Source organism: Marmota monax, unplaced genomic scaffold, assembly GCF_021218885.2.
Source record: "Marmota monax isolate L192 unplaced genomic scaffold, Marmota_monax_Labrador192_F-V1.1 WCK01_AAM20220418_F8-fsc00016, whole genome shotgun sequence".
Classification (NCBI taxonomy): Eukaryota; Metazoa; Chordata; class Mammalia; order Rodentia; family Sciuridae; genus Marmota; species Marmota monax.
In genome coordinates this window covers 6,583,145-6,607,221 of record NW_026695209.1, presented here as the reverse complement: position 1 = coordinate 6,607,221, position 24,077 = coordinate 6,583,145, and positions in this window count along the sequence as shown.

Sequence of the window (24,077 nt, the reverse complement as noted above, 5' to 3'; positions counted from 1 at the left end):
TGAATTTACCTAGTAGCAGAAAAACTTGGTAATTTCACACACACAAAATAATCTTTATGTGCTTGATTACCTTTCTCAATAGAAATGTCTTTTAAATTCATTGCACATATTTCAATACTATATGAGCACTGATTTTAAACCTTCTTAAACATTTTATTTACTTATACTTTAATCTATTTATTTTAGGAACTGTAGTTCCTTTTATTAATGACTATACAGAAACCAAGATTTGGTGCTACATTTCCTCATTATTACTGGAATGTTGGCTATTTTTTTAAAGATGGAAAATACCCAGAATGAGTGAAGGCATGGTTAAGAAGCATACCTTCTCATTTGGTACAAGAGAAATTGCATCAATTTAGGAGGGACATTTGCCTATACCTGTAGAACAGTGTCAAGCATGGACATGAACACAGCCGTTCCCTTGTGGGGATCTACTCAGTATGAACTAGCCGTATATACAAAACATCAGCACACTAGAAACCACCACCATGTCCATTCACACACAGTCAATTAAGAAATCATAATGTTCCCTTTCAAAGGAACACAGCATATTTGGAGAGTAAGGAGTCAGATGTGTTGATGGTAGAAATTATTATTGTGAAAGAAGCAATTTGCACAGTGGCATTATAGTTTGATTTCTTTACAGATCAAATAAACTAAGTGAAAGTGGTTTGCATATGTAAGGGAGTTTGTGTAATATGTGGGTCATACATTCTTATGTTTGTGCAGAATGTTGGTCTTCCTAAACTCATGAATGTGTTTGTATAGGGAAAATTATAGAATATATGCCCATCTTCTGAACAAAGTTATCCTTTTGAGGTTTGGGGGAATTGTAGTTATCAAGGTGCAAATATGGGAATGGAAAAGTATAATTTGATTTTGTACCCTTCTCCACAATTTAAGGATTTTATACCATATTTATATTTATTTTATAATAATAAAACTAATAAAACTGTTAAGACATAACATATCAAAAGAGGCAATTGCCTCCCCCAGATTATGTGTTTTTTAAATTATACAGAAAACCAAAGAAATCACACATTTTCATTATATACTATGTGATAATTTGATACATGTATATATTGTGTAACATGTTAAGCATATCTATCTCAAACATTTATTACTTCTTTATGGTGAAAACATTCAAAAGTCTTTTATCTTTTCTTTCTTGCTTACTTTTTTTCTCCCTCATGAAAAAACAGTACAAATGTCACTTATCAATAGTCACCTTACTGGCCCTAAGTGTGATACCATACAAGAACTCCTCTATGCTGCAAATCTGCCACATCCACTCCTCCACATATCTACCTTATCCTATTCTTACCATCATCTGGAAAACTCCATTATACACAGTTTCAATTCCCTGTACTGGCTTTGTACTTGGTTTGTTCTTAGTTTCTAATATCTTGTGATAGCTCATTAGATTATTTGAGATTTTTCATATTTTTTTAAAGCATGCACCCATAGTTGTAAACCTCCCTTTCAGAATTGCCCTTTTGTATCCCACAAGTTTTTGTATATTATGTTTTTATTCTCATTTGATTCTAAAAATATTTTGTTTCCCAATTTTTTTAATGACCCACACATCACTTAACAGTGTATCCTTTCATCTCCATATGTTTGTAGTCTCTGCGGTTTTTCTTGCTGTTGAAATCTAATTTCATTCCATTGTCACCTGATAAGATACAAGTAAATATTATTATTTTTTATTATATGCTTTGTCTTGATTTGTGGCTTACTATATGATCTGTTTTGGAGAAAATTCTGAGCAGTAGAAGCAAGTATGCATTCAGGTGTTGAATGATGAAACATTTTCTAGATGTCTATTTAATATTTATCTAAAGTACTGTTTAATTCTGTAGTGTCTTTTTTGATTTTGCATTTATAACTGCATAACCTATCAGTGAAAATCTGTACAAACCATACCTGAAAAAACAGCCATAGACTGAAAGTGAAAAGACGGAAAATTATATTCCTTTCAAATCAAATGAAATCCCAAAACAATACTGGTGTATTGAAGCCAACCACTGTTATTACATTTGGGCCTCTTTGTTCCATTAGTTTGAGCGATGTTTATGAAATTTGGTGCATCAATATTCAGGACACATACTTACAATTGTTATATATTTTTTTTGGTGATCCCTTTACCACTATGAAGCAATTTTCTTTGTCTTTTCAGATTAATTTTTCCTTGATGTCTGCTTTATTGAATCTAAGAATACCTAATTTTGCTTGCTTTGGGATTCCATTTGATTTGCATGTAATGTAATTTTTCATCCTTTCACTTTCAGTCTATGGATGTCTTTGCCAATGAGGTGAATTTCTTGAATAAAACATAGTGTTGGGTCTTATTTTGATTCAACCTTCCAGTCTATATTTTTTAACAGAATTGGGACCATATACATTCAGTATTATTATAGGTAGATACATATTATTTTCTGTTATTTTGTTTCCTTTCAAATATTTAATTTGTTCTTAGTTTTTATTTGCTTACATATATTTCTAATGATGTTTATTTTTTCCCATGCTGTTTTAAAAAGTCTTCTACTGAATATAGAATTGCTTTAGGTTATCTTCTGCAATATTGGCTTAGTAGTAATAGTTTCTTTTAGTGCATGTTTATATTTGAAGGTTTTAATTTCTTCTTTGATTCTGAAAGATTTTCTTTGGTGGATATAGCACACTAGTTTCTCTGATGTTTTCTTTCAATGCTTGAAATAAATACATTGTTCAAAACCCTCTGGCCTTTAGCGTTTCTGCAAAGAAATCTATTGTTGTTCTGATTATAAATCACTTGGCATTTCTCTCTTGCAGTTTTTAAAATTTTTTGTGTGTTCTGTATTTTTGACATTTTAACTATCAGGTATGAGAGGAGGTTTTTTTTTTTCTTTCTTTCTGTTTTTGTAAATATACAAAATACCCCCAGTGTCTGAATATTTATCTCATTTCTAATGGTTGGGTAATTTTCTGTTTTTATTTCATTGATTAAATTATCTATTATATTAGTCTGTACTCCTTCTTCAAGGCCTATAAGTCTTAATTTAGGTTTCTTAATGATGTTGCAGAGTTCTTGGTTATTTTGGTCAGTTTCTTACATAAATGTATTTTTTAAAATTTCTGTGTAAATATTAGAGCTCACCTGCCTTCCTTATAAATTCTAAAATTTTTCTTCTCTTTGATCTAGTCCATTGGTTAGATTTAGAATGCATTTTTATTTTGAATTGTTGTACATTTTTTCCAAGTGTTCTGCTTGTTTTTCTTTCCAGAATCTTTATCTCTTTAGTAAATTTATCATTAATATTTTTCTTTATTTCTTGCAGTTTTTTTTATATCTTCTTTGAATTCATTAATAATTTTTTAAAGTTTTTTGACTTTTTAGTCATTCAATATCCATGAATTCAGTTTTGAGGAAGTTATAAACTTTAGTTTCTCATGATTCTACAGTGAGATATGCACATCTGTTGGGATGAATTTTTCTTCCAGTATTGTGTGAGCGTTATTTCAGTGAGTAGTTATCACATTACAATGTGCCCTGGGGTGAAGATTTATCTCAGCTTAAATGGACTCACTCAGTATGATCTAAGTTCTAGGTTCAACTGCCACTACCACTTTGAGAGGAGAGAATAACCACTAGCAAGAGTGATATTGTAAAAGTAAACCAAATACCAACATAGGGTAAAATCTACAATTCCAGTTATACAAAGAGAAAAGAGGGTGAATAATGTAGAATAAGCTGAAAAATTAGACATTAATGTAGTATACTTATTAGTCAACTATATAGATCGAAAGGAAAAAATAAAATACAAGGGCTAATGGAAAATAGATGTTAAAAGAAAGATAGAAATAAAAAGAGAAGAAATAGACCTAAGAAAGAAGAAAAGAGATATCAAGAAAAAGATCTAATTAATTGAGAAAATACATAAAATTAGATTAAAATATTAAAAAATAAAATGATGTGTGAAAACAAAACAAAACAATTTACAAAACAAAAGCAAAAACAGCAACCAAGTTTGAAATTTCTCCTTGTTGAAGTTATTTAATAAAAAAAAAAAAATGTCTGTTTCCAGAGTTTCAGTTTTAGGATAAACCAATTCTGGGGAGGTTTGTAGAACACAATTACTGATCAGTTTGTTCCTCTCAGCCCCATTCCAAACAGGCAAAAACTTGGCTGGAATTCCATTCCTCCTTGCATTCAGGAAGCGCTGGGGCAACACAGTCTGGTTTAGAGAAATATTTACCCACAATAGCTCTGTTATTTCACTCCTGGAGATGGGACATGGCAAATAGTAGGCGCCTCTAGCCCAGTCTTCTCATACTTGGAGCCTCTGACAGATCCAATGTTTTGTATCTTATGACCCAATTACCTCAATTCATATGTGGGGGAGGGGGCATAGCAAGTGTCCAAGTTGTAGTGTGGAAACTCTTCCAAATGCCTTTGACCATGGACAGGGCCATGGGGACTGTGACAGTGCTAGCGTGGGGTGTCACAGGACATAAGCTTTTTGTCTTATCCAGTTTTGGCACACCCATACAAAACTTATACCTTATCCAAAACAGCTGCTCTTGGACCTTTTCACTAAGCTTGGACTGCCAATTTTAAAAGACCTACAATCATTCTGCTACAGTCCAAAGTTCCCAATGGACTCATACCACAGTTCATTCCTAAGACTTCACTGATTTTTGAACTGGGCATCTGTTAACCAAATGAAATTAATGAGTGGCCATTGTGTAATAGAGATAAAAAAGTAAGACATACAAAAGAATTCAGGAATTTATGATCTCCTGTGCAGAAAGCATATTCAATGAAGACCCTTTTAAGATGGTTCCTTTTCCAGCTCTCACTGAATACACATGGAAGTAAATGGAAATGCTTGTAATCTCTTCTTCTACACCATCTTTCTATGCATCATCTAGTCACCCTTTAGCTCTTATTGTAGATTTTCCTGGAAGTGGAGTCTTTATTTCTTGAAATCTTTATGAATCCTTATTTTAAATCCCTGGAGGGGAGCTTTCCCTCTTGGGCCAAATAGTTATATGTCTGGTGTTGGTGCATCCTATTTCTTTTTTTAAAATATTTTTTTCCTAATTCTATTACTATTCTAAAAATAAATCCAAAATGACAAACAAAATAAAACAGTATTTGGGGATTTCATCCAGTGGCTGACTTTCAGCCACCAGCATTTCTAGTATTTTTCTGTCCTGCTTTCTTCACCCCATTGGGCAGCTATACATCTGATTTGATTCATTCTCAGGTAGTAACCAGTATGCACTGGATGCCACTTGCCAATCTCATTATAGCTCTCATCATTTGGTGTGTAACATGGGATTAGGTATTTATTCAGTCTTTGAGGACTTGATTTGTTTATGCCAGTCTTTTCAGAAATTCTCAGCAGCATGCTTATTTTCTCTAAGCCTATATTCACTTCTTCTATTTCAGCATTAGGTGGCACTCTAAATCCAGCTTTCTCATGTCTCTTTTGGTGTGTTGCCACAGTTTTAGCACTAGAGGATAATCTAAGACCCATGTTTCTTTGCAATCTGAACTTTTTATGATTTTGGTGTTTTTGTTTTTGTTTTTGTTTTGTTTTGTTTGCATGAACAGGTAAAATACCTAGAAATGTTGGCCTCTCTCTGCAGCTATGTTAGGCACATAGATCTTATGTTAGGCACATAGGTCTTATCCATAGTTATAAGTTTGTGTTTAGCATCCTGAGTTTCTGTTTAGCTTTGAGCAAATACACTGGAGAGGTTCTAGTCCCAGGCTCCTGTGCCATGCCTGTGGCTACCAACATCAGAATGCTGTGTCAGACCTTGATCCCAGTCTACGTATTCTTGTGCAACACAAGGGCAGGACTAAGAACCATACTGCGCTGGGCTCATATTGCTGGCTTAACCTTGTGGCCTAACACTGCTATAACCAGTCAGTGGTGATCCTGGAACAAATAGAAATCCAATTAAACACCAGAAATAAAATGTTACAGATGAGTAAAAGAGAATTAAATTAGGGCATTTTAAAGTAAATGAATGGAGTTGGAGAATATCATGCTAAGCAAAGTAAGCCAATTCCAAAAAACCAAAGGCCAAATGTTTTCTCTGATAAGTGAATGCTAATCCATAATGAGGGTGGGGGGTATGGCATGAGTGGAGGATCTTTGTATTGGGCAAAGGGAAGGGATAAAAGGAGAGGTAGCATGGGGATAGAAAAGATGGTGGAATGAGACAGATTCCTTTCTGTAGTTAAGTGTATGATTGCAAGAATGGCATGACCCTACTTCGTGTACAACCAGAAAAGTAAAAAATTGTGTTCATCTGTGTACAATGAATCGAAGAGCATTCTGCTGTCATGTATAATTGATTAGAACAAATAAATTTTTAAAAATTTAAAAGCTGTTAAAATGAGACTTTTCCCACAAATGTTAATGCAAAAAGGAATTAAATATTCAAATTAAAATCTCTTCTAAACTTTTAAGCCAAAACATAAATTTTAAAATATTATTAGTTAACTGTTGCAGTACTTCTTTTAATTGAGTATATAAGAATGCAGTAAAGTTTACCTAACATTCAGCTAATTATATATAAATGAAATATTTAATAAAAATATTCAAAACACTTTTTAAATTTTACTTGTAATTTATTATGTTACTTACATAAAAATTCCATTATTTTAAAATTTTACTATAACATATTTTAATTTTGACCTAGTTTATCATTATTTTACTATCTGCTAGAAAAGCACAGTGATCCAAATGTTGACTTGTAATTGTACCTTTTCATCCTTGCTTTTATTGTACATCTTAATTTTATTTTATATTCACTTTTTATTTACCACCTGTAACCAGGTTAATTTTTATTTTAAATTGCCAACATTAAATTTTAGGCTTCTCTGTTGATATTGGTACAATGTTATGGTTTAGATATGAGGTGTTTCCAAAAGCTCATGTATGAGACAATGTTAGAACATTTAGAAGTGAAATGACTGGGTTATGAGAGCCTTAACATAATCATTGCATTAATCCCTTGGTAGGGAATTACTGATTGTTACCCCTGGGCAGGTAGGGTGTGGCTGGAAGAGGTGGCTCATTGGGGGAATAACTTTAGTGTTTATATTTTGAAGGGAGCTTGCTCTTTTGAACATTCTCTCTCTCACTCTCTGCTTCCTGGTGCCATGTCCTTAGCCTCTATTTTCCACCTCACTCTTGTACCTTGATATCCTGCCTCCCTTAATCCCAGAGAAATGGATTTGGCCACCTGTGGATGAAACCATGATCCTCAAAACAAAAATTTCCTCCTGTAATTGTTCTTTTGATGTGTTTTGGTCACAGCAGTGAAAAGACTGATCAGAACACACAACTTAAACAATACATATTTTAATTAATATTTTCAAATTTTGTTCCTGAATATATCTCTTAATAACCACATACTCTAATAAGAGTTCTCTATACAGATAGGTATCAGTCTTTTCATGCATTTTCTCATGTCTTTGAAATCCACTTGCTTATTACCAACTGCCTATGAACTTGGAATGCTAAAAATAGAAACTATGATCATTTATTCAGACAAATCAGAAAACTTATGTATGTCATTAATAACATTGTACATCTATGTCTTTATTTAATTGTTTCAGCAACTGAATTATTTATAGGTCTGGATTTGTTGACTATTTTCAAACCTGATTAGTATTTTCTATTTAATATTTAAAACTATTTTTTTAGATTTTATGTTTAAGATTGTATACAAATGAAGCATAGGTTTTTTATGCTTTGAAATAGGCCTCCTCTAAATCAAAACCACACTGAGATTTCACCTCACTGCAGTGACAATGGCAAATATTTAGAATACAAAAAAAAACAAATAGATACTGTTGAGTACACTGAAAAAAAGGAACACATAATACTGTTAGTGAACTCTAAGCTAGTACGACAACTATGGAGATCATTATGGAGATTTCTCCAAAGACTAGGAATGGAGCAAACATATGATCCACGTGTATATCTTTTGAGTATTTATCCTAAAAAGTAAGTCATCATTCTATAGTATACATGCATACCCATATTTATAGGAGAATAATTCACAATAGCCAAATTGTAGACCCAACCTAGGTGTCTGTCACAGATTAATGAATAAACCTATTAAGACAGGTTTTCTGCCCTTAATTGAGTCACTATAGGCTTTGCGTGTTTTCTGACAAAAGGGCTTTAAAAAACTGATTGGGTCTTGATGCCATTGTCCAATTTAGAGTCCTATCTCAGCTCTTTGCCCTGACCTTAATTTATCTCATATGGGCTCTAAGGTAGAAAAGACCTCACACGTGAGTGTGAACTCCCTTCTGCATGGGGTTCCCAGGAATTCTAAATTGTCACTCTACAGGACATCTGATGAATTTGTCAAATATCACTTATTTTCTGCTTTCATATTTTCCTCCATTCTTGTTTTGTCATTTTTGTCTATTATTGTTTTTTCTGAAAGAGACATGTTATTTGACTCAGCTGTTAACTCTGAACTTATAACTCTCTGGTTAACTTGAGGAAAGTTAGGAATCTCTTGATTCTCTAGTTTCTTATTTTAAGGATGGAGTGATGTCCTCTTATGGCTTCTACACACTAGGAGGAAGCAAAACTTGTTTGCATGCAATTCATTCATGAAGTTACTTTTGGAAATGCCACTGAGTAGATTAGGAATTAAGCAAGGAATGAAAGAACATAACACAACTTTAAGAACAAGCTGTAACTAAAACTGATTAAACTCTGAGAGACTATACAGAAATATTCTCAGATTTTCCACCTCAAAAGTAAGAAATCTGACGTGTTATCAACCTAGTAGTTTTCTTCATCATTGTTTAAGGACTATTCACATAGCCATATATTTGGAATGGTTCTCTGTTTTGAACTTTCCTGCCTGATTTTCCTAAAACAGAAATATATATAGATACACAAAAATCATAGTAAAACTCAGTGCTTATACCTGATTGCATTCTGAAGTTCCCAAATTGAAAATATTTATTACAAAACTTTCCCATCATTTTTCTTCTTGAATTAATGTCACAAGTATTTGGGGAATAAATTCATTATGAGAGAAACAAAAACTAAAATTTTTATTTGAATTAAAGGTGTGTTTTTATTTAAATAAAGGTATATTATATTTATGAAGTTAGGCATAAATACTAATATTCATCATTTGAGAAAAATATTTTTTCATTTTCACTTCTAATTATACAATTTTGAGAAATGGCTATCAGAATGTAATTTTTAAATACTTGTTAGCTGAAAATTTCAACAATTTTGAATGATTTCTGTGTTTTTCACTTAACACAAATCAATGTATTTTTAAAATTATTCTCATAAAAATTGATTTATTGAGAAGTAAATATATCTAAACCATTATAATTCTCAGGTTGATTTAAATAGTCTTTTTCCATTATTATTATTAATCTAAATTGTTAAAATTTTATGATAATAATAAATTTATGTATTTAATGCATTTATGATGGTACCATGTTTTTGGCAAAATTAATTTTAATTAGAATAAACTAGATATATTTTTAATATTTATATTATAGTTGTTCCATCCTATCCACATGGAATGTTTTTGAAAAAAATTTGATGTTGTTTGAATACACAAAGAGTACCAAACCCTATAAAAGATATTTTTTTAACAACTTAAAGATATAATTTTATTCTTTTTAACTTGGAAAGGTTCAACTTTTCATCCAAACAAAGCATTTTATAACTTTTTGCATATTCACATTGCCATAATTGCCATTACTCCTCCTCTTTGAATCCTTGATTCCATAAACTATGAGCTACTTGAGGATAAGCACTGCAATATGTCAATAGTCAGATAGCAGAGATAGCCACTGAATGATTAATAAGCAGGTAGTATATACAGCATGGATACTCTGGACAAAAGGATTGCTGATCCCAGGATGGATTTAGTATGATGGTGATAGATTTCATCGTGCTACTCAGAATAGTATGCAATTTAAAAATTATGAATTGTTTATTGCTAGAATTTTTCATGTAATATTTTCTGAAAGTGATTTTACATGGGTAAATGAAACCACATAAATTGAAACAACAGATACATGTAAAGTATTGTATGTATTATAGAGTCAAACTTTATTTGAGTTTTTAAAAATTTTATTGAAAATATGAGATTTTTTGATTAGTTTTTGGTGCCAATGTACAAATGTCTTTTAGTATGTTATCTGTGTATCAGCTTCAAAAGTAAGATGAATACCTCTGTAGCACAGTAGAGTTTTTAGTCTCAATTTTGGCTGTTATTCACTTAGTGTGGCAAATGGATACAACAGGAATTGCAGTCATTGCCAAGTGTTTAGTTGGGAAGAGGAATATATTTGTTTCTCATACTGTAATAATTTAGTTTGATGAGATCCTATGACTGCTCTTGCATGAATGTGTAGGTATATTCTTTAAGTAACTAATATGTTATGTTACAAGACTTCTAGGAGTTTAAATATTTTAAAATGTTAAAATGAGCTATTTCAATAATAAGTAATCACAAGATCTATAGTAGATAATTTTAAAATCAAGAACTTAAATGAATTGGCTAGGGATATGGCTCAGTTGAAAGAGTGCTTGTCTCACATACACGAGGGCACCAAAAATAAATAAATAAATAAACAAATGAATAAATAAATAATAAAATGAATAAAATTTTTTAAAAAATAAAAAGAACTGAAATGACAATGATAGCTTGTGTAAGATAAATCTAGAAAAAGGACCCTTGCATTTGGTGATATATAGGCCACACAGAAGAGATTTTTCATGCACTCATAGGTGTAACAATAATTAGAAGTGCTTTATGAGAGAATCCAGTCAGATGATGAAGTAGAAGTGGAATTTATTCTTTTCCTGTGAACAGGAAGACAGAATTTAGTGGCAGATAGTGTAGGGTGTTTTGTGTGTTTGTTACTGCTTTGGGGAACAACATGTTCTAATATTGCAGTAAAAATAGGCCATTGATTATGCAAGATAATCCAGTTTAAGTGTTGGAATTATGATCTTGCAGAAGATAAAGAGTGTGAAAACTAGAAAACAATATAACGAATGGGTTGTTGTTCTGTAGGAACAAGACCAAAATAGTTAACTATTCCATCTTCTGTAGATATTGAAAAGGGATACTTTACCAGGCTGAGGTTCTGTTGTGCGATGATGAACACAAAGTTTCTGTTGACAATCCTTACTTTCCTGTCAAAGTCAGAAGCAACAGGAATAATTAATGCAAACATATATTGATATATTAAAAATATTATTATTTTTAAATTAAAATGTATATTTTTGTTCTAGTTCTATACATGGTCAGAACTTTAAAATGTCTAACATTAACTAATCTAATTAACTGAATTTCTTATTAAATTAATTATATTATTTAGTACCCTGTGAAATCATTTCTTCTGAAATCTGAAAAAGACATAATTATGTCCCAGTATAAAAAAGATTCCTTATTCTCATATTAATGTAAATAGAAGACTTCCAGGGTATCAGGCTGTTTTGATTTTTTCCTTTTAGAGAAAAAAAAATATTTTTTTCTAGAGTCATCCTTCTGTTTAATTCTAGCATTCTCATGATTATAAAAATAGACAACTTTGACATATAGAAGGTAAGCAAAGGTCATTTTTTTCCGCAGGCACGAATGCTTTAGAATATCTTATGAACTGTAAGATGCAAGCATAGTCATATATTCATAGGAAGCAAAGTAGGTGAGAAATATGTGCAGTAATATTTTCAATTAAAATATCATGTTGTATAATAGTTTTTGAGTAATTATCAGAGACTGACACAAGGGAAACGTTCTTCTAATCAAAGACTTTTGATTAATCTAATCAGTCTTTCACTCTGCCTATGCAAATAATGTCCCACTGGTGTTCTAATTTGAAACAACAGGTTTCTTTTATTAATGAATAAAAGGAAGTTACCAGTGGTAATGACAGTATTATGACTGAATGTTGTGATTTAAGAAGCAATATGACAGAAACAATAAAGTTAATGACTAAAAGAGGACACTGATAGTACATTGTTAGTATTTACAGAGACAAAAATTTTAGTTACCAGTATCCAGGGTTATGCAGATAATTGAGAAAAGCATTCTCCAATTTGATCTACTGTTTCTAGTTCTGAATTATTTGCATGCTAATCATTTCATTCCATTTATAGATAAATGACATTTGGAGTGTAAATAAATCCCTTTAAAGCAATTTTAAATATTATTAAAGATACTGTTTATTATTCATAGAAGATACTGTTATTATTTCATAGACTGATAATTTTATCTCTCTCACCCCACATCTAGAATTATCCATGATATATCAGTAAATACAAAGCTGATTGAAATAAGTTAATTCCAAAAATGTATTATAGGCATATGACTAGAATGTATAATCGTTTATTCCGAAAAAACGATGATTTAGGTAAATCCAAATTTTGAAATATATAGGTAAATTCAAACCCAAGATGCATCTAAACTAAGATGCAGAGATGCTTTATACCATATAAGAATTTCTGATGCTCCATCTCCTGGCCACTGAAACATGATGTGGGGAAGATAATAACTATATTTGAGTGGATAAGTGAACATCATTAACATGAACTTGGCATTATACATAGAAAGAGGAAGCAAGAAATGAAAACTTTACCATTCAAAATTTCTTGATTGCTATCACCCCTTACATTCTTCTGATTTTTTCCTGTCCCATTTGGCATCACAAATGGCAGAGTCCTTACCACCTGTGGTGGTAATATTACAACCAGAAGGGGCTTTCCCCATCTTAGCCGTGAGGACTTTGGTTCTTTGCAAATGGCTTCTAAAAGTAAGTACCTTCACAATTCAATTTTACACAGTTTGCCTTTTGCAGGACACAGCATCCAAATATTTCATATTGTGTGCAAGGCCTTTATCCAAACCCATTCAGACAACAATTATGCTAAAGTTTGATAGCTTTGACATTCTCACCAAAGTTGTTTGCAGTAATGAAGTCAACAGACTTCACATTATCTTCTCACTTCTGGACTTTAGTTCCATCTTCATCTAAACATGGAGGTATAGATCTCAATGTTGTTGAGCATCTTAAAGAAGGTCTACTCTTTCCACCTCCAGGAGTCATGTCATGACTTCACCACTATATTGATGATCAGCTGGCTCCTCTGCTGACTTAGCCACACTACAGAGAGCTATCAAGGATTGCTCTGGGATCTTCAGAGACACATCACAGAAATTCAGCTCCTCTTTCATCAAGAAACTCTTTAACATGGAAAGCATGTTCATCCCTACCATGAAATTGACACAGTGAGTATTTTCATAAATATGTTAGAAATCCCCCAGTTTGAAAGTAGAACTGAGAATGCTTCCACTCTAGCAATTTCACTTTATGTTTCTTTCTGAGAGCATCTTTGCTCTTTGCTTATCACTCTGCATAGAAACAGAAATTCTCCAGTATGATGATTAAAAAAGCAGCTAAGTCAGTGTAGGCTTTTGCCACTTCTAAGCCAATCTGATCCTTCAGGAGCTGAACACGCTGCTTAGCAGGAATTCAAGAGCTATAGCAACTTGTTCTAGAGAGCAGTCTTCTGGCACAGACACACCATCAGTCTGAAACAATAGGTTCGTAAGAATATTTACCTTCATTTTATTGATCAAAAGTACTTAGAATGGAAGCCTTTAAAAACCAGTTGTAGATTATAATGATTAAATATAGAAAACTGAAGCTAGAGTTTATAATTTTCTAATATCCCCTCTAAATATATTAGAAGAGACAACTAAACAATGGCAGAATATCTGTTGTTCCTTTAGAACTTAGTATTTTTTTTAATTTATGTAATTCACATATGTTTTTATATGCCTATAAATTTCTGTCACTGATTTTCTTCTCTCTTTCATAGTGCTTATTCACTGGAGATATTATTTGAATGCTATATGGTTAATGAGGAGATGAAATTATATACTGATTGAGAGGATGCTACATCTCTTATATTTTGAGATGGATCATTTTATGAGAGAGCAGCCATATATGCCAGGGTGTCCAGTACGATATTTATTCATGCCTATTTTTCTCTCATAATAATTATTAGTGTCTATTATTATCTGAAGTGTCTTAGCATGGATGCACAAGATAAGTTTAGCTGATATTTTGCAAAATGTGACATGGTGAATGATGAATGCATTAGAGGTCACCAGAAGTTTAGGTTTTATTTTTCAAAGTATTACATTGTTCATGATACAGGCAGAAAAACAGAAAAGTGGCACTATATCAAAGTAATATGTGTATATACAGTAAAGAAAAATGTGAACAGATAGAAGAGACCACCCACAGAATTAGAGAAAGTATTTGCAGACCACATATCATGTTAGAAATAAATATCCAAAATATTTCAGGAATAACTACAACTCATTTTCAAAAATCATAGATACAAGAATTAAAAATGGAATGAAAAATTGAATGGACAATCCACTAAAGAAGATACACACAAAATCAAAATATATAAAAAATAACATTAGTAATCATAGAAAAATGAAAATCCAAACCATAACAACACGTGATTTAACACAGCTAGAATGGCTATTTAAAAAATATGTTTTGGTGAGCTAGTGGAAAAAGTGTAATCCTTCCATATGTTGGTGGAATGTGAAATATTACGACCTCCATTGACAATGATATTGAGTTTCCTCAATTAAAAATAGAGCTAACACATGATCCATAATGCCATTTCTATATATATGTCCTGTTATGGTTTGAAAGTGAGGTGTTCCCCCAAAGCCCAGGAGACAATGTAGTGATTTTTCAGATATGAAATGATTACATGATTAGAGTTATAATATATCTAGTGAGTTAATCTAATTGACGGATACATAATTTGAAAGGACCATTATACAGGATACTAACTACAGGCAGATGGGATATAAAAGGAAGAAAGTAGGTCCTTGGAGGAATGCCTTTGGTCTTTATATTTTATCCCAAGTGCCTTGCATGCATTACTTCTCTCCTCTCTTTCTCTCCCCGCCCCCCTCTCTCTTTCTTCTTCCTGGCTGCCATGAGCTGAACAGCTTTCCTATGCCCCGCCCTACTGTCATGATATTCTGTCTAACCCAAGGATGGATGTTTTTGATGTTTTTGCATGTAAATCTACATTAACTGATTCTTGTAGCTTTCCATATCAACATATTGATATCACTTCAGGGATGATTGACTGTGGAATTATTGATGGTACATATATATTAATTTAATATATTAATTTAATTTAGTGTTGTCCAAGTGAGAAGACTATAGCATTATTCAAAACAGAAATTGAAAAATCAATGTAATGATATATTTAATCCCAGGAGAAGAAAAGAGAAAGGTAAGAATACTTCTTGCAGCTGGCCAAAATCTATACTTATGTAATGCTATGATAAGTTTGAAAGAAGAAGAATAATGTAGGAGAAAGAAATGATACTTAACCTCATTAGATAAGTGAATGCCATATGCATTTTGCTAAATACCACACTGGCTCCCATTAACATGTGCAATTAATTCATGCTACTCAAATATTCTAAATGGCAGAAATGTAGGACAGCCAGGAAAGTGATAATGTATCATAGTAAATGTTTAGAAAGATCTTCCTAATACATTGTGTCTTTGGTCTATAAGAGTTGCTGACATGATGAAACACTTGGTATGATAAAACTAATTCTTCCTTTGCAAATAGATATGTTCAGTAATGAGTCTATTCATGTCTATTGCCTGAAGAAGTTCCAATTAAACAGAGACAGAATATGAATAAAAACCCAGTTTATATAAATGTACGTAAACTCTAACGAAGTATCTTGTTTTCAGAATAGAAATAAGGCAGATATTAAAAAATATTTTCCCTTCTTATCTTTTTAATTTCTTAAATTTTAGTTAATTATAGTTATTAGCCCATATTAATTATACAGTTAGTGAGACTCACTCATATTTTCATGCATGCATAAATTGTGTAATGATCATGTTCATCCATCTACCCGTCTTCTACCCTTGACCTTCTCTCCCCCAGCACCCTACCAGGCTCCAGAATTCCCTCTTAATGTGTTTCTGTCCACCTGCCCTTTACACTTTTACATCTGCAGTGAACACTGTTCTATTCTGTATTTCTATGGAGTTGATTTATTGGTTTCCAAAAACAAATGAGGACATATGATATTAGAGAACTTTATGTATATTCAGTGAAACAAGCCAGGTACAGAAAAACAAATACCAACTTATTTTTAAAATACTCTCTTATGCAAAGGTGTCTTTGAAATAGCAACTTATGCAAAATTTTGGCAAAGGTGTGCAGGGTTAGGGAAGTGCTGATGAAAAACTACAATACTGAGAGCAAATTTTTTGAAATAAATAAGTAAATGTGGAAGGACAGAAGTCCATATTGTTACACTATTAACTACAGAAAATTACTAAATGAAATCCAGAAGACAGAAAACATCATAAATTTATCTATTCTAAGTAGAATTAAAATCACAGTTTAGTAAGCATTAAAGCTCCAAATTATGCACAGGTTTAAAATCTTAAAGGCGTGCTTTCTAACAAAACTTTGCAAAAAAAAAAAAAAAAAAAAAAACAATATAGTTTCTCTAAATTCAACTTGTAAAACTACATTAACAAGAAAAACACATGTCTTTTAAAATGTAAATGAATATATGACTATATCAATATTGCTATGTGAAAGAACTAACTTATTAGACATTTGTTTCATAGAATATTTTAATATGCTAAAATGCTTCCATCGTATATTTGCAAGTTGGCACTAAAAATATATTTTTATGATTTATTTTTTAAAAAGGAAGATTGAATTAAATTAAAAAAACTCATTTTTATTTATATCAAAGAGATATCAACTATTACATAACATATTAAAATTTTACTGCTCAACCATGCCTATAAATCCAACCAGCATTTGATTTAGAAGAAGTAATAGTCAAATTTGTAGTTATTAAAGAAATCCAGATTTCAATATATTGTAAAATGTGCAAAAATATTTTCATTCAAAGAATTATATGTCTAAGCAAAATTTATACAGGATAGTTATTTATTTTCTTTTACTGAAGATTCTTATTTGTTCCTCTTACGGGTATTAGCTTTTACCAAGGTTTTTTGATGTGCAAGCCACTTAACCTCAGCTTTTTCAATAAGAAATTTTAATCTGACACCATTAGCTATATTATTGTATTTGCATGTGTGTTTTCCACAGTTTAAACTGGTGTCAAAAATTACAATTTCACAATTTGATAAATATTACAGAAAATGTAGATTTATTTAAATTTAAAGATCACATCTTATTTTTATCTAGTTTTATGACTTTATTCTTTGTTGTGATAATTTTTTTTAAATTTATTATTTTTTTATTTTTTCCTTTATTTCTTTTAGATATACATGACATTTGGAGATTGTTTTTTAAAACTTAAGCTATTGGTAGCTTTGTTGGTGGATAAGAAATGACTTATCTGCAAGGCATATTGGCACAGGCCTGTACTTCCAGCAATGAGGAATGTAATGTAGGAGGAACACTTAAGCCTGAGAACAGCCTCAATAATATATCAAGACACTGTCATAAAAAAAAAAAAAAAATTGGTCATCACTATATACAGTAAATTAGAACACCAAAGTAATTAGTAAGTAGTAAATCAAATTAATAACAAAAAATATTTTTTTCATTCTCAAACACTATTAAAAATATATACAATAACAAGACAGGTGTGCATAATGTTAGGTAGCAGTTAGACATGATCATTTGGTCAGCAGTTTAAGAAAATGGTTGGCACAGAGCAAATAAGTCAATGAACAGACCTGCCTCAGTGGCACCTCAAGGTCTGACAAGATAGTTATTTCAGGATTCAGTCTGATCTCAACCCTGTATAAACCGTTCCCTTTACAATAGCAGAAAGTGCAAAGGCACTTTTGTTTAGAGCACCTAATTGTTTGGACATATTAAACAATACTCTATGCAAACCACACAGAGCAGAAATTTCAAGATCTAGAAAAGCAAGATGATTAAGACTGAAGTCTACTCATGAAAACTTTTGTAAAACCACTTCCATTTAGCATCTGTCAGCCAAGACCTGTCAGGCAAGACAGACCAAGACCAAAAGTTGCCCTTAGGCAGTAAACTAATATAGCTTGTCAAACCAGTATCAAGAAGTGTTACTTGGATGAGAATTTCTGACAATCTCCCTCTAGACCCAGTAACAACTGGGACACACAAAAAAGTGCTCTCTTCTCTAAGACCAGTTATCTCCCTTTAGGATGCTTCCTTCCTTCCTTCTTCTTCTTTATTTTCTGTTAAACTTTGCTATTTTTTTTTTTACTAAATCTGATATCTTACTTAAAATATACTATGCAAAGACAAAAGAGCCAAGAACACAACACCATCTCCAATAAGATCTTAAATATGATCTCACTATTGTTGTCACAAAAGAGAGTATATGTATGTTTGATTTTCATAAAAAAAAACTGTGAAAAAATATTAATAGCATTGGAAACATACCTAGAAATTGGAACTATTTCTCCATTTTGACTGAACTATTGTGGAATACTGTTGAATCTCCAAAATACATATTTTATACTGAGAAAGATAAAATTCCAGATTCAGATGAATTGATTTTCATTATTTGTTGCTTCAAAAATTAGTAACATGATAATTACATACAAAGTGGAACCCATTCATAATTAATGGACAAAGGTGACTCAGTTGCCCAGAGTTTGATGAATTTGGGGAAAATAGCATAAAGATAGAATCTCATGAGAAACAAACTAATGTTGAAAAGGTCATTTCAGAACATACAAAGAAGAAAGATCTACAGCTGGGGAGTAAAGTTGTAGAAATGAAGGTATTGACTCAATTATTGTCAGGAAATTTGTTTTAACCTAATCTGTGTGGAAAGTTACTTTATAGGTAATTTGAAGAAATCTATCTTATATTGGCATAATTTTGCTGTAAAATTGATACCCAAGCATTATTCTACTTTTTTTGACACATCTGTTGGTTTGTGACCCAATTTACACCCTTGAGTGAATAATCATGAAACGTGGCCCTAGGTACATGCACAAGCTGAAAATGAACTCTGTAAGTGGAGGAAATTGGCAATGGAATGGAAAAGGAAGCTGATACTTCCAGGAATAAAGAGATCCTCTTAAGTATAAATAAAAATGAAGGGACCTACCTATTACAAGATATACTGAGAAACTAAGGACCAAAATAGAGGAAGTGGCAAAAGAAATAATTTCTATAATATTGAGATGTAATTCAAAAGTGAGGAAATAAAAGAATATATATAAGCTACCAACAAAACCAAATGGAATGTGATTACCAGTAGACCTTTTCTCAGCAAAAGTAGATTGCAGAAGTTATTGCAAAATACTGTCAAAGTTCTGAGGGAAATACTTTTACAATTTTAAGACTAAAATAAGCATTTTTAAATGTATATATCACACATACTTTCTGGAAAATAGTGCTTGTGTATATACTATAGCAAACTAAAAAAGTAATCTAAGGTAGAGGAAAACATGAGAGGAATTAGAAAAATGTGAAGCAGGAGAAAAATAAATCTATGCTATCAACTTTAAGAAAGTTCAACCTGATAGTCAATCTAGTTTGAATAGTTAGCCAGTAGTATGAGTAAGAAACTGTGTAGTAAAATAGTAAAGAAATTTATCTTTCTCTTGTAATAATGATAAAGGAGAGAAGAATTTAAAAAGTCAAGTATGTGAGGATAAGAAGAAAGACTATAAATTTATAGAACTAACTTGATATTTTTCAAATGAGGATTCATCAGTAGGAGGATTGATACTTGTTCTCTGAGATCCTGTGTGTAAAATCTTCTCTTAAAAACAACAAAATAACTTGTTTTAGCTGTGAATAGTACTTTATAATCTTTCAAATATTTAGGAATATGTACATGTTTAAACTGTTACACTTATTTTTTAATTCACTAGAATCAACCTACACACAGATCATATATGACAACTGAACTTCCAAAAAATATATAGTAATATATGTGGTAAATCTACTGATAGTGCTAATGAGAAGAAGACAAAACTGTGTGCAGAACATTTCCTTAATGTATATGATAGAGTGTTAACTTGTATGTCCTAATATTATGAAAACATGATACTAAGTTTTAGGATGTGGTTTACAAGTGTTAAAAGTATCACAAAATGAAAACATGCATATATTAAAAATGTAATTAGTGAAACAGGCATGGTGGTACACTCCTCTAATCCAAGCTACTCAGGAGACTGAGGCAGGAAGATTGCAAGTATAAGGCCAGTCTCAGCAATTTAGAAAAAAATCTAAGCAACTTAGCAAGAGCCTGTGTTAAAAAGAGAAAATAAAATAAAATATAAAAAAGGCAGGGGGTGTGGATTAGTGGTGAAATGCTCTGGGAATAAATCCTCTGTGCCAAAAAAAAAAAAAAAAAAGAAAGAAAAGAAAAAGAAAGAAAGAAAGAAAAGAAAGCAAAAAACTAAATTGAGAGTGTTTAAAGTTATTATTTAAATAAGCAAATTTTTTGTCTTTTATGTATGGGGCAGAACTAGAAGTCTACTCAGATAAATAAATGAATGCAGTAAAATGGTATCCATCAAGGAGTTTACTGTCATTTGATATATTAAAAATGAAAAAAGTCAAAAGTGTTCTTCTTTAGATAGGAAAGAGGAAAATGTTGGACATTTAAAAAATTTTTTCTTAGCCATTGTTTGATTAAATAATATAATATTAATAAGTAATATTAATTCAAATATGGAAAAAAGTACTAATTTGTATATAAAAACTTATTAATATTACTTTATAAACAAAAGAAATGAAAAGGTAAAATTAATAACTATGAGTGTGAGACAAGAATAGGAGAAATTTTAATCACCATTTATCTTTATTTATCTTTTTCATGCTTTTAACCATATTAAGTAAAAATCACAGATAAATATAAAATATGGATATAAATATCAAAATCAACTAGGCAAACAAAATAAAATAAAGTTGATTTGTTAAAAGTACTAATTATTTCAATGAATAAAAATAGTACAACTAACACATTTCTACAATTGTTACTTTCAGCTAGAATCCCATGTCTGTCATCTCTTTCATGTTTTTTAAAGCTTGGGGGGGTTTTGGACAAAGCTTATATACTGTTTTTCAGAATTCTTTATGTAATTGGGTTAGGCACCCAAATGAAAGATATTTTTACAAAGGTTTTATCTAGAAAAGTAATTTCTGTCTCTTTAAAACATGCTTATATGTTTAAGGAACATATGAATTATTCAGAAATATACTCAGAATAACACATCTAATCATGTAATTAATAGAATGTGGTTCTTATTAGAATGAGATATATTCCTTGCTTTTATGATTATTTCAGAATGGATTTTATCATCATGTGTAAATAAAAGAACCAATATTATAAAAACAATAATAATAAATGAAAAGGGCCAGCAGAGGTAGCTTAGTTGCAGAGCACACCTGGGTTTTATACCTAGTACTGCAAAAACAAAAAACAAAACAAAACAAAAAACCCAGAAAAAAGCAAGAGCAACAAAACATTAAGAAACCAAAATAGCAACAACAACAAAAAAACATTGTCTGGCTGGAGAATAGCTCAGTGGTCGAGGGCTTGCATAGCATGATTGAGACCTTGGATCCATCCTTAGCACCAGTAACAAAATAAGACTAAAGACTATTGCTAACATCATGTTTTCCAGTATGGCATTTCCAGTCAGTCTCTTTAATCCAAATATTTGAGGATTTTTTTTTTAATTTTTTTGAGGATTTTTAAAACATCAAAATGCCTTTGATTTGGAAGAGACTTAGTAGTTATAAGTTTTAACTCAGAGATGAAAAACAAAGTAACTTAAAACTAAAAAAAAGTAGTTAAATATTTACTTATTTTGTTAATCTTAGAGCTAGTTTTCTTTTGTATCTTAATCCTGGATCATTTAACATTCTGAATGTATCATAATCTATTTGCCTATATCTTTCACAACAAACTTTTAAATTGCATGCTAGCTTGATACTCTTAATCCTTGCCGCCTAATAGGAATGAAATATAAAATATGCCAAGTTATTTTTGCCAAATTACTGTGATAATTTACACTCCGAGTTCAAAGAATTCACATTTACAATATGTATGCTACAGGAATGTAATGTCAAATCTGTACAAAATAGTATTTTTTATTCTATTTTTCTTTTTCCTAATTTGTAGTCATGTACAAATTTTAATATGCTATTACCAATTTAGTATATAGTCTTTTGGATTTTTGATTCATGATGCTTTGAACTTTTTTTCTTGAGTTCTATTTATATTTTGAAACATTTTAATATTTATTTTGTTAAGAGTTTTGGGAAATTTTGTGTTGAAAATATCTTTGGCACTTTTCAGTTTGTCTTCTAATTTGGCTCATGATTGAGTTCTATATTAGTTGTAATAATTTAGACAAATCAAGCATTACTATATGATCATGTTCCATTTAAAACACATAAGTATGTTCATACTAAAAATATTTTTATCCAAAAATTTTGCTTTTTATATTTACATCTTTAACCTATAGAGTATAAATATCTAATGTAACTTATGCAAAACATTGTCACATAAATTTTAAAGCTATCAAGACATTATTTTTTCTATCCTTTTCTGAACTGACTTGTAATGAAAACCTTATTATATCAAAAGATTCTTTGCATTTTTGATCATCTATATAGACTTTCTCTTCTGCCTAATTCATATTATTTTATATTAAACATTTTTGTCTATATATTTGTATTATATATTATAGATTAAGTGCTTATAACATATTTTAATATTAAAGAATATTTGGTGGGACACACATACTACATATTAAAATCATTTCACATATATTTAATTACATGTGATATATATATATATATATATATATATATATATATATATATATATATAACCATAAAGTTAGTTGTAATTGGCATACCTATGTTTCTCAAATAATTTTTTAAATATTATTTTATTTCAATTTCAAGGTTACTATAATTTTGTTTTTCATTATAGTCACTAAGCTTGTTTATGTTGGAAACTTCCTTGTATCATTCACATATTTTATTTATGGGATACAAGTATAGCTCTATTTAAAAAAGAGTCTGTCGCACTGTAAGTATGTGTTTAAATAAGGTTAATATTTAAAAGCAATAATCTTACCTTCTACTTATGAATATGGATAAAAAAGTAAATCAAACATAAGTAGAAGAAAAAAAAGAATCAAACTCAACAAAATAGAGACAAGATGGATAATGCAGGAAATCAGTAAAATCTAACTATGCTTAAGTGAACAAAATAAATATTAAAAAGAATCTAATTAATACAAGAAGAGAAACTTTGAACTACAAAAATTCAGTAACAAACGAGGATCCATGAATATATACAAAATGTATACAAAATTTAGTGTAAATAAAAGTAATTACTTTGGCAAACCTTAGACCCAAAATTAACCTGTGTGAAATGCAGAAATTACCAAACTTTAAAAATTAGAAAATATAATATAATATTTCTAATTGAGACTGAATTCATTGAAAAGATTTTTCCACAAACTACTACAGATTCATATGACGTCATTGATGACATTTACTAAACCATTTAATAAGAAATAATACCAGTGATGTACAAGCTTTATCAGAAAATAAGAGAAAAGAATACATCTTGACTCATTTTTAATATTTTAATTTGAAGCAATTTTTCACATGATTCTTGCAAGTATAGTACATGAATTTCCCATGTGTTCTTCATGCAGTGATCCTCAATATCATGATGATAATGCATTGTCAAAGGAAAGAAATTGACATTGCCTGGCACCTCAAGTCAGATAATGAAGACTAGAGTTTTGTATTTCTCAAGTTTTTACATGTACTCCTCTTTTAAAAATTTTTTGTGTATAGGTTTATGAAAATTTATCACTTGTGCAGTTGCATATAGCCATCAGCACAAATCCTACACAAAATTGGTTCATGACATGGAGAAATTCCTTTGTGTTGCATCTTCCAAATATAATGCCTGAAACCATTAGAATATTTTTTATAATTTTGATTCTCAGA